This window comes from Watersipora subatra, chromosome 6, assembly GCF_963576615.1.
Source record: "Watersipora subatra chromosome 6, tzWatSuba1.1, whole genome shotgun sequence".
In the NCBI taxonomy this organism is placed as follows: Eukaryota; Metazoa; Bryozoa; class Gymnolaemata; order Cheilostomatida; family Watersiporidae; genus Watersipora; species Watersipora subatra.
Window position 1 is genome coordinate 14,185,472 of NC_088713.1, and position 14,206 is coordinate 14,199,677.

Consider the following 14,206-nt stretch of genomic DNA (forward strand, 5'->3'; position numbering starts at 1 on the left):
GTTCAGACTTGGCAGTCGGTGTGCTTATTAGAAGCACCGAAATAAGAAAGACGTCGAAATGGAGTTTGCACAAAAATATTTTCACATTGCTCGAAAGAGACCTTATGACCAATTTTTTTAACTGAGCAATAATTGTCAAGTGTAAAATGGTGACATTATCTCTTTAAAACTATCAGCAAAGTTGGAGTTGCGATCCCTATGAGCAAAAGGTCTGTGTGATCAGACAACTTCTCTCAAACCAGTAGGTAACAAAATGTTTATGATAAAAGATGGAAATTCAGTAATATAGTTAAAATCACAACAAACGTGCGTTGAGTAATTTAAACTTATTTAAAGTGAATTCAAAGTTTGTGTTAGACAGACAGCTTTCTTGAAGGTGGGAACTCTTCACGGTGCAAACTGCATATATCAACATTACATTTTAATTCAGATCGTAACTAATAAATACACTAAATATTGTAAAGTTAGTGTAGGCAACTGTAGTTATTACGGTTAACACACTTTTGTGTCACTAACTTTTAATATGTACAGTACTTGTATAAAATTGCGATGATTTTTACCAGGGGATGTTTGCTATGGAATGTGTGATAGGAATATATATATTCATATATCTATTTTTCTTCAGATAAATAGCAACACACGCACGCACACACACACACACACCTGTGTGCGCAGGCACACACACAATGTCTTACACACAATATGCACGCATGTAAAATAGATACATTAATCTATATGTTTATGGACACATTCAGACAATCGTTCATTTGTTAGTGTATGTGTATATTTTATGTATATATGTTTGTATGTATGTATATGTATATATGAATCCATACAAACATACGTAAATGTACATACATACATACATACACACATACATACATACATACATACATACATACATACATACATACATACATACATACATACATACATACATACATACATACATACATACATACATACATACATACATACATACAGACATACATACATACATACATACATACATACATACATACATACATACATACATTCATACATACACACATGCATACATACAAACACACATACATACATACATACATGCATTCGTATGTACGTACATACGTACATACATACGGACATACATACATATATATCACAATACATACATACATATTTGTACTTAGTAAAAATACTTAATTCAAATAGGGTTTCTTCTATTGTAAATTGCATTTTTTATCAATTTCTGCAACTTGAATTTCTGTTTCCAATTTCTATCTCTTTGCTAGTTTGTTTAGTTCAACAACATAAAATTGTTTACACATAACACTAAATTTATTGTTTCATTTTAAAAAAGCTTTTAGAAATGGGTTTGTGTTCTTATGCAAAGGCATGATATGTATCAACAAGTTTTATTGTAGTTTCATTATTTTACTTAGCAAAACTACTACAACCTTTCAGCAGCATCATCCAACCTAGTAGAATAATTCCAACCTTCATTACTCTAGGAGATTCATGTAGCTTCTATAGCTTAACTAAATCCATGTACCAGTTTGTAAAATTTTGTGTATTTCTATTTTATTCGTTGAGAACCTCTTTAAATTATTTAAAGTGCATTGTCTGTTTCATCACAGAGCAAAACGTTTTTTAAGGTGAACACAGACTGTAAGAAAATTGATGAATTATGATTAATGTGTATGATTTTTAAAAATGTAGGTAAAATGCTCAAAAAATTATATTACTCAAGATCATCACTTACATGTATAAGCAGCAGGCTAGAAGCAAACCACAAAAAGCGTGTTTGAATAACAGTATTTCTAAACAACAATGACATATGAGTAATTGAATAGCATAGGAGAGTTTTAGAAGTCACCATGATTTATCTTGGAAAAACTATACTAAAGATGTTACACGACTACCAGATTACTAGAAGCTTCATATGCTTGGTTGTTATCATGAGATGATATGAGTGGGCAGTGTGAATAAGTTCTGTAACTTCAGGAGATGCAGTTATTTAACGTTTCTCTTCTTTATCCAGTGGACTAGTGGGTACTTCTTCAGACATTTGTTCTGAAGTAGAAAAAACCCAATTTTTTTGCAGGTAATGATGAAAGAATGCAAATAGTAAAATTGAAAAAACTATCAAAGTTGACTTATAAACTAATTTTAGATGAATCTTACAGAGCGAAGGTAATTACAAACTCGAAAATAATAAATACATATATATCTATATACTGCTAATTATTTTCAACTTTGGATGAATTCTAAAAACCTGATGGTAAAATATAAATCAGCTATAAATGTCACAAACAAGCCAACTTACAATGAAGAAGTCAGCAAATCCCATCTATTAACAAATAGCAGTTTATAACAATAATTGTCACAGTCACAAAAATAATGGTATTTAGAACTTTATGGTTATAAAGTCTATAACCTTCATCGATAATAAATAGTACAGAACTTTGTTAGTATATAAGTGTTTAGAATTTTGCACAAAAGCAATCTGAAAACTTGAATATGTGTATAAATGGAAAATAATACACAATTAAGCTGATATATAAACATATGTTTTTATTTATGTGCATTGTCATATATTAAAATCAAACGTATATAAATGCATATATATATAATAAATATAACATTTAGTCCATATATTTTTTGCATATGATCCAGCTACCTTTTGTAGAAGTAGGCTTATTTGCCAGCTCTCCTTTTCCGATGTGGAGTTCAGATGAAATAGTTACAGATTTGCCGGAAGGATCCTCTAGAAATAAAGAGGCATGAAATCAATGTTCACCCTGTTATGTTTATAAAACATGTTTTGCTCACAATGTAGCTGAAGACATATTTGAGATTATATAAGAACTCAGATCTTTTAGTTAAACTGTTAATCATTAGTCTCTTAACACAGAAAATGTGCAAAGTAAGAGACTAGCATTGGTGTTTTTTAAAGGGGGTATTTTCACTTGAGTATTAGTAGCAAAATAGACAAAAAAAGAGATTTGTTTAGTTAAACTCACCATATTTGGTAATGTATAATCTAGAGTGACTGTGAAATATTCCAGTTCTGCTGATTATCATAAAACCTAGTATACAAGCCTTTCCTGTGAACTTTTTGGTTTAAAATTTGAATTGTGATTTATATACAGGTTAAAATTATATATGTGAACTAATTAATGCGTTCAGTAAAAATATACCATTTGAAATCCTTAAATGCTGAAAGTGATTTTTAATCATAACATGCAAGAAAATACTAGTAATTGTATTGTAATAACAGGGTCATTATTCATGGTCAATGTTTTGTAACTAATCCAACATCTGATTTCTTTCCTTGAGCTGATTTTCCTTGATGCAAAAACGAAGGCAGCATTTCGCATGCTAATTTTGAAAGCTACATTCAAAACAACAAATTTAAGCTGGGATTGTCATTTGTTTCCTCTTGATGATTACACAATTATCTTGGTTATACTTCTTTAATAAATACTAACTTGCCGAAGGCATAAGCAGCATCATCAAACAAAAGAACAATTGGTCAAATGCATCCTCAGATGTCAATGCGTGTGTAAAGACTCATGAGGACGTTAACTCAGCGAATGTTTCATACGGCTAGTTTAAATTAAGTTTGTTAGACCACTAGAAAAACAATGAGTGCCACATCTACAAGTTTTATACATATATCTAAAAAAAGCATTCAAAGTTTGGGGAAACCTAAGCATGGTAGTAGAGTATCCTCGTAAATTAACGGTATGGAACCGAAATGGTGTATTTTTACTTTTTGCGCAGTATGTAGTATGCACAAAGTGCAACTATTTACTCAAGTGCAGTAAGCGGTATTGGTGCACTAGAAGTATTACCAGTAATATGCGGCATTGGAATTAGTAGAAGTATTTCTAGCGCACATTTACATTACACTGTACATACCTGAACCTGTTTCATAGGAAACTCGTTTTGGCGAATGATATTCTAGACTGCGCTCTTTTAAATATTCTTCAGAAAGAGATTCATCTGAAATCAAAAAGTGTACAAAGTCATTGGTTAGATCTTCTTTGAATCAATCCAATTTTGTTGATTACAGTCAGCTATACTCTAGTTTTTAATCCTAATCAACATTTCAAAATTTTTCAAAACTATTTTGTTTTAATTGGAAAAATATTTTCTAATACTGACTCATGTAAATAATTATAATCTTTTTATCATAAATAAAGGCACTATTAATAGTAAAATTACAGCAAATTAACGTAAAAAAGACTGTGTTTTTTTAATTTAATAAAATATTTACATACTATCAAAAATCCAAATAAAACATTATGTACAAGTACAGGGTGTCCGTAAAGTCCTGATACAACTGGAAAAAAACTTATTACTATGACAGTTTTTGAGATATGTTAACCAGATTTGTTTTATTTCTATCAGGGATCCGTACAGATTTTTTTACTGAATGGCTAAAGGACAATTCTTTTTCCCCTTTTTCCCCCAGAAATGACAGTCTTTTCAGTGAAAGAGGGCACGGTGGATAGCTGACAATGAATACTCTTCAACAGAACACTCAATGCGTATCCTGTTTCATTGGGACAAAGTCAGATGTACAGTCTCAGCAAAACTATGGATTTGATTATGAGAGAGCAACCATCACACTCTTCAATTTTTAAATGGCACAAAAACTATGGGAACCGGGCAGGTGTTGAGTAAACAGAGAAGTGGCTAACCAAGAATATCAAATGGCAACATCATTTGTGTAAGGCATGCCTTTCATCGTTCTCTTACGAAGTCTATCCGATCTGTTGCCAGCAATTTGGAAATGCTACATTCAACAGTTCACAAGGTCCTACATAAAAACTTACGACAGTAGGCTTACAAAGTGCAACTCTTACAGGAACTTCAGCTAAACGAGTTTGCAGTTAACATGCTGGGACGAATATCTGAGGATGAAAGATTCATCAAACAATTCTGCTTTAGTGATGAGGCAAATTTTCACGTTTTATGTAAATTAAACAGATACAATATGGGAGTCTATTACTCAAAGAAGTCCCATGAGAGTAGAGAGCTTCAAAGACTGTTTGAAATTAAATTTGTTGTGTGGTATCATGTGCAGTCAAATAAGTGGTCCTTTTTATGAAGCAACAATAACTGCCAATGTATACCTAGATCTTTTAATTGAATATATGGCGCCACAACTAGTTGACCTGTAACCAGATATCATGTTTCAGCTTGATGGCGCATCACCACATTGGGGACTGCATGTGTGTCAGTTTCTCAAAGAAGAGTTTTTTGACTGATGGATTGGAAGAGATGGGCCACCACGTTCGCCAAAAATCTCACCGTCCGACTCTTTCTGTGGAGTTATGTGTAGGATATTGATTATAAAACAAAGGTTCATGACCTTACTGACTTTAAAACAAGGATTTCAAATGCCCTCTTCACTATTTAAGAGGATGTCCTACAGTGAACATAGAAATAACTGGATTATCGCCTAGGTGTGCTTTGTGTAATTAAGGCAGCCCATGTAGAAGTGTGATAAATCATGTAAAAATCCTTTACTAATTGCAGAGGAAAATAAAACAAATCTGGCTAACATATCTCAAGAACTGGCTTGGTGATAGGTTTTTCAAGGCACATCGGGCCTTTACTGCAGATACCCTGTATATTTTATTAAATTTTTTTTTTAACAGAAAAATTAAAGTAGCCATAGCCAGCCAAGGCTAAGTTCGCAGTCACAAAAAATTAAGGAAGTGGTATGTCACTTATCTTTGCAAAGTTTGGTTAGAATAAAAAATATTTGCAAAGAAACTGCATTGCTTTTTTATCAGTTATTACATAAAAATTAGGTACAGCAGTTCATGGTCAAAAAGGGAGTGGTGGAAATCGAACTTGTTTGGTCGCAACCCAACTTGGCATACAACAGAAGCATTTGCAATTTGAGATAATTTGGTACTTGTTTCAGAACACACCCCTATGCTCCCTACACACCATACACACACACACACGCACACACGCGCACACGCACACACACACCGCACACACACCCACATGCACACATGCACCCTCTACTCCACACGCAGACACACACACACACACCACAAACCGCACACACCACACACACCATGCCCTATTCAGACAAACACACCACACAGACACACCCACCATACATACACTGGCAGACACACACAGACAAACACAGACACACACACAAAACAGTCAGAGACACATACACTCACACCAACACGTACTCACGCACGTAGGCACACACATACACACACGCACACGCGCATATATACCACATAAACACATACAGGAACACACCGACACACACATCACACACCAGCACACACACAGAGACATGTGCACACATTCAAACACCTGCACACACACAAGCACATGCACGCACACGCCACATAGATACACACCACACAGAAACACAGACACACAGACCCACACACCACACAGAGTCACACACCACACAGAGACACAGACACACACACACGCATGCACGCACGCACACACACACACGCACACGCACACATGCATGCACACACGCACACACAAACACACATACTCATGGTTTTCCATCGCCTTGAAATAGCCAAGTATGTGAACAGCTGCTTTTGTGAACATCATTGCTTGGTCTTGTTGTCAGATTAGTTTGAAAATGGTCAGTGAAAAATTCTGATGGAAATGAATCAAAAAGTGTCAAATGGTAACAGAGGATAAATAATTAAGTTGATGACAAAATTATGACATTGTTAAACATTTTTGAACATGTTTCTATTGTAAGCTGGTGAATTGCTGAGTTGACTTAACAACTGAATGTGGAAGGATGGCTAACAAAGATGCTACCTCTTCTTCAATCGCTCAACTAGTCTAAAGTATCTTAGGCTACATATAACCTACACAGACTAGAAATTTGAAAACTTGGATGTAAAACTTGTTTCTTTTAAGGTGCTCCATTAGACATTCATTAATTGTTTAGGTTTGGGCCTTTAAAATAAAAAATCAGAGTGGTACCCTTATAAGTACTCACTGATGTCAGGATGTAAAACACATTTTATTTGCAATTAAGTTTTAGCCTGGATATCTACATCTATATAGCTGTATTACTGAAACAGAGACAGCAGAAAGCACGTAACATCTATTTATAGCTGTGAAACGCTTCATCTGATTTTGTACCAAACCACCAGACTTTATCAACTACTTCTCTATTTGTGATTGAATCTACCAGACCAAAAGACACCTCATCTTCAGCAGCTATGGAGTCAAACAAACTCAAGCTACTGAAGACTACAACAAACTACATTGAACTTTTATTTAAAACTCCATAAATCAAAAGTATAATCATACAACCACATACAAATGAGGATGCTGTTTAAAAATAAAATGTCACTTAAAATCATATGCATTCTATCTGCATTGCAATTTGTTCCCACTGCACAATTATGTAATGTACATGCAGTGCACTAATAACTTTTCATTGCATAGTAAGCAGTATCGGTGCAGTGGGAGTGTTGCTCGTGATCATTTTGCATTACTCTGTACATGGAATCACAACAATTTTCATGAAAACTCATCATAAAGTCAAGGATTGATTTAAGTTCCACCCAACACAAACACAATTTCAAGATCTAAATGCTGCTCAAAGTTAAATATTAGTAGACAACAACATAATGTTGAAAAACTTGGCTCTGGCAGTGGCAGATAAATCCCTCTCATACTTTCATTAGACTTTACGGGCAGTTGAGTTGATTGGGGTTTCAAAATATTTGAAATAAAATTCTGGTGCAGAAAACTGATTCCACTTGTTAGGTATCGCAGTAGAACTATTAGAAGTGGAATCCATGATTAACTGCAGATCTCAAACAAAGACTGATATCCAGGTCTCAACTACATGTATGCTTAGAATTAGCTATAAGCTGAACCTACCACACACATAATAATATTAATGTTTTACAAAAATTTTTATGGCAAAAATCATGCCAAAAATATTTTATTTCATCCTACCCTCAGTACTTTGCTGCAAAAGCTTAATGTTTTGTTATGAAGTGTTAACAAAGTTTATTTATTTGACAGGCAATGCAAAAATTCAATTTTTTTGAAAGACTGCATTGATGTTTTGGTTAATATTATTTGTTGTTTAATAAAACCAGATCCAACAGAGAAGTACTATTATTCATGTGGTTTGACTGAACTGCTTACCTCTATTCTCAAAATAACATTGAGTAAGATAACATATAGTAATCATAAGTTTCGGAGCCCTAGTTGGAATTACTGTCACATGAGAAAAATATTTGGGTTCTCAATCTTGTCATTCAATATCTAAAAACTCTAAAAAACTATGGTATCACACTACGAACTCTGAAAAAAATAAAAGCTAACTAGTACACTTTTTAGTAAAGTGATGAACTAACAGCCTAAAGCTATTTTGACATGTTTTAGAGATGATTTGCTATATCTGTGATGTGTTTATCCATTTTTTTGTACAGGTGCTAAGGCAATTCCGTTATGAAGGGTGTCCAGCAGTATGGGAGTATTAAGGGAGTAAAGGTAGTGAAGGTGTTTAACATTTTCCAGTCACCAAAATGTCTCAAACAGACCAGGAAGGCAGCCAATTCCTCGGATATGGAACATTTTGAACATACTCAATCTGTTTAGACAAGACATTTGAGATTAGATTAGTTGATGGTAAATATAATATGTAGTAAAAACTGAAGCTGTGTACGTAATAAAGTTTTTGTTTAATTTTCAAACAACATCTATCGGGGTGAAAACTTGGAGCAATGTGCAGCCACAGCGAAATTACAGTAAAGAGGTTTGAAAAGCCAGCAGTGTTTGTTAGTCCACGTTGTCAACAGATGTGCAGCTGCAGTAAACCTGTAGCTTCTATGGTTGATCATTGCAAGTTCACCATATACATGAATCATTGGGTTTCAGGTACAAAGGAATTAAGTGTGCGGTAGATAACGGTAAACGTTGCTTTAGGAGCAAGCTTGCATAATCAGTGCATGCCTACCATACATGAGAAAAATGTAATGAACTTCCAACTTACTACATACTGCACAGTAATGATGTAGTGCATTTACAATATGCAATAACTTTGTTTGATAGAGTAGCTAGAGCTGGTTGGTAAGAAAGCTGAGTAATACCTCTGGTTATGCACTGCTTTGAAAAATCCAAATCACTGATGTCAATGTAGGTATGTTTTGGCAAACTCCTGAGCACTGAGGAATACTCTTCAAAGTCGTTTTCTCTCAAATGAAGATTTTTCAATTTCTTCAGCTTTTCAAAACTACAAACAAATGTTTCTTTCCCATTTACTTTAGTTCTGGTATTCATAACTTCACTAGTTTACTCAGACTATCCATTTTAGCAAGTTCAAAGAGCTGGTTTGTCAATTAAAACTGGATTTCAAAAGAATTGCTTTGAGTTAAATTACTTTGAGTTGATTGCATTGGTCAATTAAAACTTTTTGATCCTATGAAAGTTGTTTGTTTTTTTTTAGTAGTTTTAACTTTGGCTGATTAGTGTAAATGGCCTGCAGCTAAGCCTTTAAAATTCTTTTTTGCATAATTTGATCAAACATCACTTTTTAAATCATTTAAAATGATCCACTTTTTATGCAAACTAAAGGCACATTTTTTTATAAGCTGAAGGCTGCAGCTAATAAAAGAAAAGCTTCAGAGTTACATTTAAGTTAAAAACAAAAGATTAACCGTTCTTGATGCAACTAAACTATTGATAGTACCAGTTTGTCGACAATTTTTTGCTGATCCTTTTTGATAATCGGTTCAAAAAAACAAATACTAAGTGTGTCAAAGTGGTTTGTTAAATGAAGTGTTTGAGTAAAATATGTTATTTATGCTGAATTTTAATGCTGTCTGTTTACTGTCAGACTGCCTTTTAACAATTTTTGCTTTAGCTGTTTAGATTTAATTTGCGAATAAATTGTTGTAACAAAAGGTACACTTATTCATGCATGTTATAAAATTTAGAGTATTCAAAGACATCACTGTTTTGGAATAAAATTGGATTGGATTTCAAAGCACTACATTCTCAGTCTACCATTTTTAATTATTCCCGGCTTACATGAAGCCTGTGAGAAATTGTGACAAAAATATTATAAGAAAACTTTAATGAAGATTTTCATAGAATATTTTGTGGTGTTAGATTTGAATTCTCAGACTATCAATAGTGTGTATACCGTGAAACATTTATTTGAACCATATCGCTATATTTTACAACCTTCCCTTTTTGTGGCGTTGTATTAATGGTGACGCTCAAAATATAGTAGCTGCTTTATTTTTGACTAGCTTGTCAGATTTTTAAAGGGTAAATTTAGCTATTTTATGGGTGAAGAGATGCTTGTTTCACCTATATTTTGTTCTAGCCATTTGTTGGAGCGACCTCAATGCACTTGACTTCGGCATTTGCGATAAATAGTTTTTCGTATGTGCGGAAATATTAGACTGAGTTGGAAAAGCAACTACAGTGCACCTTTAGGATATGATTACCCTGATATATGATTTTTTGACCTCATGAAGTGGAACATGAATGATTTTTTTACCTCACCATACGATTCTTATTTCACCATATGATTCAACAAATTTTTTCCTGAGTTCATATTTGGCTGTCGTTTTGCCTATATCTTATGACAATATAGGAAAGACACCGCAATGCAGCTTGCCGAAAATATTTTCACAACACTCTGAAAAGACGCGATGACCGATTGTTCTCAGTTCAGCAATTCTCATGTCTTAGGCGGTAATATTTTCCTTTTACGACAAGTGGCAAAATTGGAATTATGATCCTTCCAACAGAAAGATTCGATGGTCAGCCAACTAATTTTAACTTGCTGACAAAAATTCCTTTCAATACAAATACAGCATTTTTTGGCTCTTTAGCCTAATTGGGTTAAAAAAAATTTAATGAAAAAGTGGAAATTCTATAAAAAAAATTAAAACACCTACTAAAACTTATATTTAAGTGTTTAGTACGCTAAACTTTTATTTATTTATAGTGAGCTCAACTTTTATGTTATTTGTATAGGCCTACCGTACCTCTGTCTTGAAAGTATGAACTCTCTACGGTACACACTACACTGCACCTTGCAACGTTGCATTTTAATGCAGGTCATAACCAATAAATATACTACGTATAATAAAGTTACTATGGGTAATTATAACTGCTAAAGTTAACAAACTATTTTTTTGCTAATTTTGAATATGTACAGCACTTATATAATTTTTTAAAGATTTTAAATATATGATGTTTTTATTGTATAATTACATGTACTATAGTTTTTATACAATACCAACATTTTTTCACCATATTACGCTAACCCTAAAACTGATCAAATCTGTATCTTGAGGATGCACAGTACTTTGATTAAAACATGGATACATTTATTAATTATTTCCATGGTGTACCTTTCAACATTTTAAGAAAAGTCATAAAGCTTTCGAAGATTAAAACAGACTTCGACACGCTATAGCAATAGCTGAAATTCTATCATTCGGTGGTCCCGAGGAGTATTATCATCATTCACCACAAAACATGATTTTTTTATATCCGGTCTCAAATCACATCATAGACAAATCTGAAGACAACTGGTACGATTTAGATTTTGGTGACCAAATCAGAGTGCAGCTCAGATGTTTGTGACAATCGGTAGTTTCAGATACACCGCCACCCAAACCATTGCAACACCACAGCAACAACGAAATAATTAACTGTCCGTGATGTAACCACTTTATTTTTAGTATCTATTTTAGTACCAATTGTTGGGCAATTTTCTACTGATCACTTTCTATTAGGAGTTCATATAAACCAAACATAATGAGTTAGTGGCAGATTAGTGGTGTTGTTTGACTGAATGGTGGTGCTGTATTTTTCACCCTTATCCCATAGTTGCTTTCCAATAGATGTGGTGTTTAAATAAAAGTAGGATTTAAATACAAGTTAAATAAAGGTTTTTTAAAACATTGACTGTTTTAAATAAAGTTTACTTCAAAACCTGTTTGTTAAAAACTAAAAGCATTAATAGTTTTATTTTTTTATTTAAATGTATTTTACATGTAGCCTATATACTGGTACTTGAATAGGCAATGCAATATGATGAAGTCTAACAACACAATTTACCTACTGTTACAGAAAGCACCTTTTTGATTTTTGATAGACTGTGAATAACCACAAGTGTTAATTACACCAGGCAAAATATTATTGTATTATTTTATGCTAAAATTTTACTATTCCAATGAAATTATTACTATTTAAAACAAGCTCCCTAGAAATACGGCACAGATGTTAGTTTTTTAAAAGTTCATACCTGCTTGTTGCCCCAAACAGCCACCCATTCAACAAAGCAGTTCCTCATTAAAATGAGTTGTTTGAGTAAAAGAATTATTGTTGTAGACGACAACTTGATAAAAATTTGGCTTCATAAACATAATTGAATAACTTAGGAACCCAATTATTTTTGGCAATAAAAACTTTGATGGTTACATGTAGGTTTACCAAAGTAAAATGTAGCTCATTCTACCATCATAGACATTCTAGTTTCAAAATCAAAAAAACATTACATCAACGAAGCTTTGACCACCTTGTATTTAAACTTAAATTTATAAAGTGATTGGCATTCATTAAAATACAAAATTATCTGAAATTACAAGGCAAAAATTTGTAAATATTGATGGTAAATATTCATATAAACCAAACATAATGAATGTCAAAGTGGTGGCAGATTAGTGGTGTTGTTTGACTGAATGGTGGTGCTGTATTTTTCACCCTTCTCCCATAGTTGCTTTCCAATAGATGTGGTGTTTAAATAAAAGTAGGATTTAAATACAGGTTAAATAAAGGTTTTTAAACCATTGACTGTGTAAAAAAAGTCTATTTTAAAACCTGTTTGTTAACAACTAAAAGCATTATTAATTTTATTTTTTTATTCAAATGTATTTTATATACTGGCACTTGAATAGACAAGGCAGTACGATACATTCTAAAAACACAATTTACCTACTGTTACAGAAGGCAATTTTTTGATATACTGTGAATAAGCACAAGTGTTAATTACACCAGGCAAAATATTATTGTATTATTTTATGCTAAAATTTTACTATTCCGATCAAGTTATTTGTATTTAAAACAAAGCTCCCTAAAAACACGGCACAGATATTAGTTTTTAAAAGTTCATACCTGTTTCTTACCACAAACAGTCACCCATTCAACAAAGCAGTTTCTCATTAAAATGAGTTTTTTGAGTAACAGACATATTGTTGTAGACAACAACTTGCTAAAGATTCGGCTTCATAAACAGAATTGAATAACTTAAGAACACAATTATTTTTGGCAATCAAAAACTTTGACGGTTAAATTTAGGCTTAGCAAAGTAAAATTCAGCTCATTCTACCAGCATAGACATTCTTGTTTCAAAATCAAAAGAAATTTACATCAACAAAGCTTTGACCACCTTAGATTTAAACTTAAATTTCTAAAGTGATTGGCATTCATTAAAATACAAAATCATCTGAAACTACCAAGCAAAAATTTGTTTGAAAAACTATTTCTGGTCAACAGCAGCCCAATGTCTACTACAGTTGTTAGTTCATCAATGAAAAATAGTTTTTTTCATAAAAAACAAGAATCATTGTGGTTGGAAAACTGATAAAGATTTGGCCGTAAAAGTGGATTTCAATAAATGGGCAACCGAAAGCTTTTCACTAAATATCCATATCAAGAAAAAAGGTTTTTAGACTGACTTGCTTGGTAGTTTAGTCAGCTGGCAGCGAGACAAGTCAAGATACTCTATTGACTCAAGCTTGACTCTTTCATCAAAAGTGTCAAGATCTAAAGGATTCTGCAATCGGTTTAAATCTCTCAGCTTGGCCAATGATGAGAGTCTGCAACAGAAAGCTACAGCAACTTAATTTTACCATAAATAAAAAAGCCTAAATAACAATTTATGCGAGACTGTACATCTAAGAACAGTATGATAGAAGTGATGCTAATCAGTGACACAATTTGGTTGCTGGCCGTATTGAATTTAATTTTTATATCATGTTTTATCTGTATTCATTAGCAAAGCATTTAAAAAAAAAATTATATGTCATTCCTTTATTCTAAAAATCTACTTTAAAAATCAGTGACTGATAAAATAGCTACGTAGCCTAAAATAAATGTTTAGATCGAAGAAAACAAGTCTTTAACCTCGATAACACTCGTTTGCTAAGGTTGT

The 14,206-nt window shown here is 32.9% G+C and overlaps 1 long non-coding RNA gene across 1 annotated transcript; it reads right to left on the reverse strand.

Moving 5' to 3' along the window:
* Positions 1-2,662: 2,662 nt before the first annotated feature.
* On the reverse strand, positions 2,663-13,818 carry LOC137398963 (uncharacterized). The gene is made up of 4 exons (XR_010979082.1): positions 13,731-13,818; positions 9,120-9,262; positions 3,907-3,990; positions 2,663-2,749 (listed from the first exon to the last, which is right to left on the reverse strand). It is a non-coding gene; the product is annotated as an uncharacterized lncRNA (long non-coding RNA).
* Between the last annotated feature and the right edge of the window lie 388 nt (positions 13,819-14,206).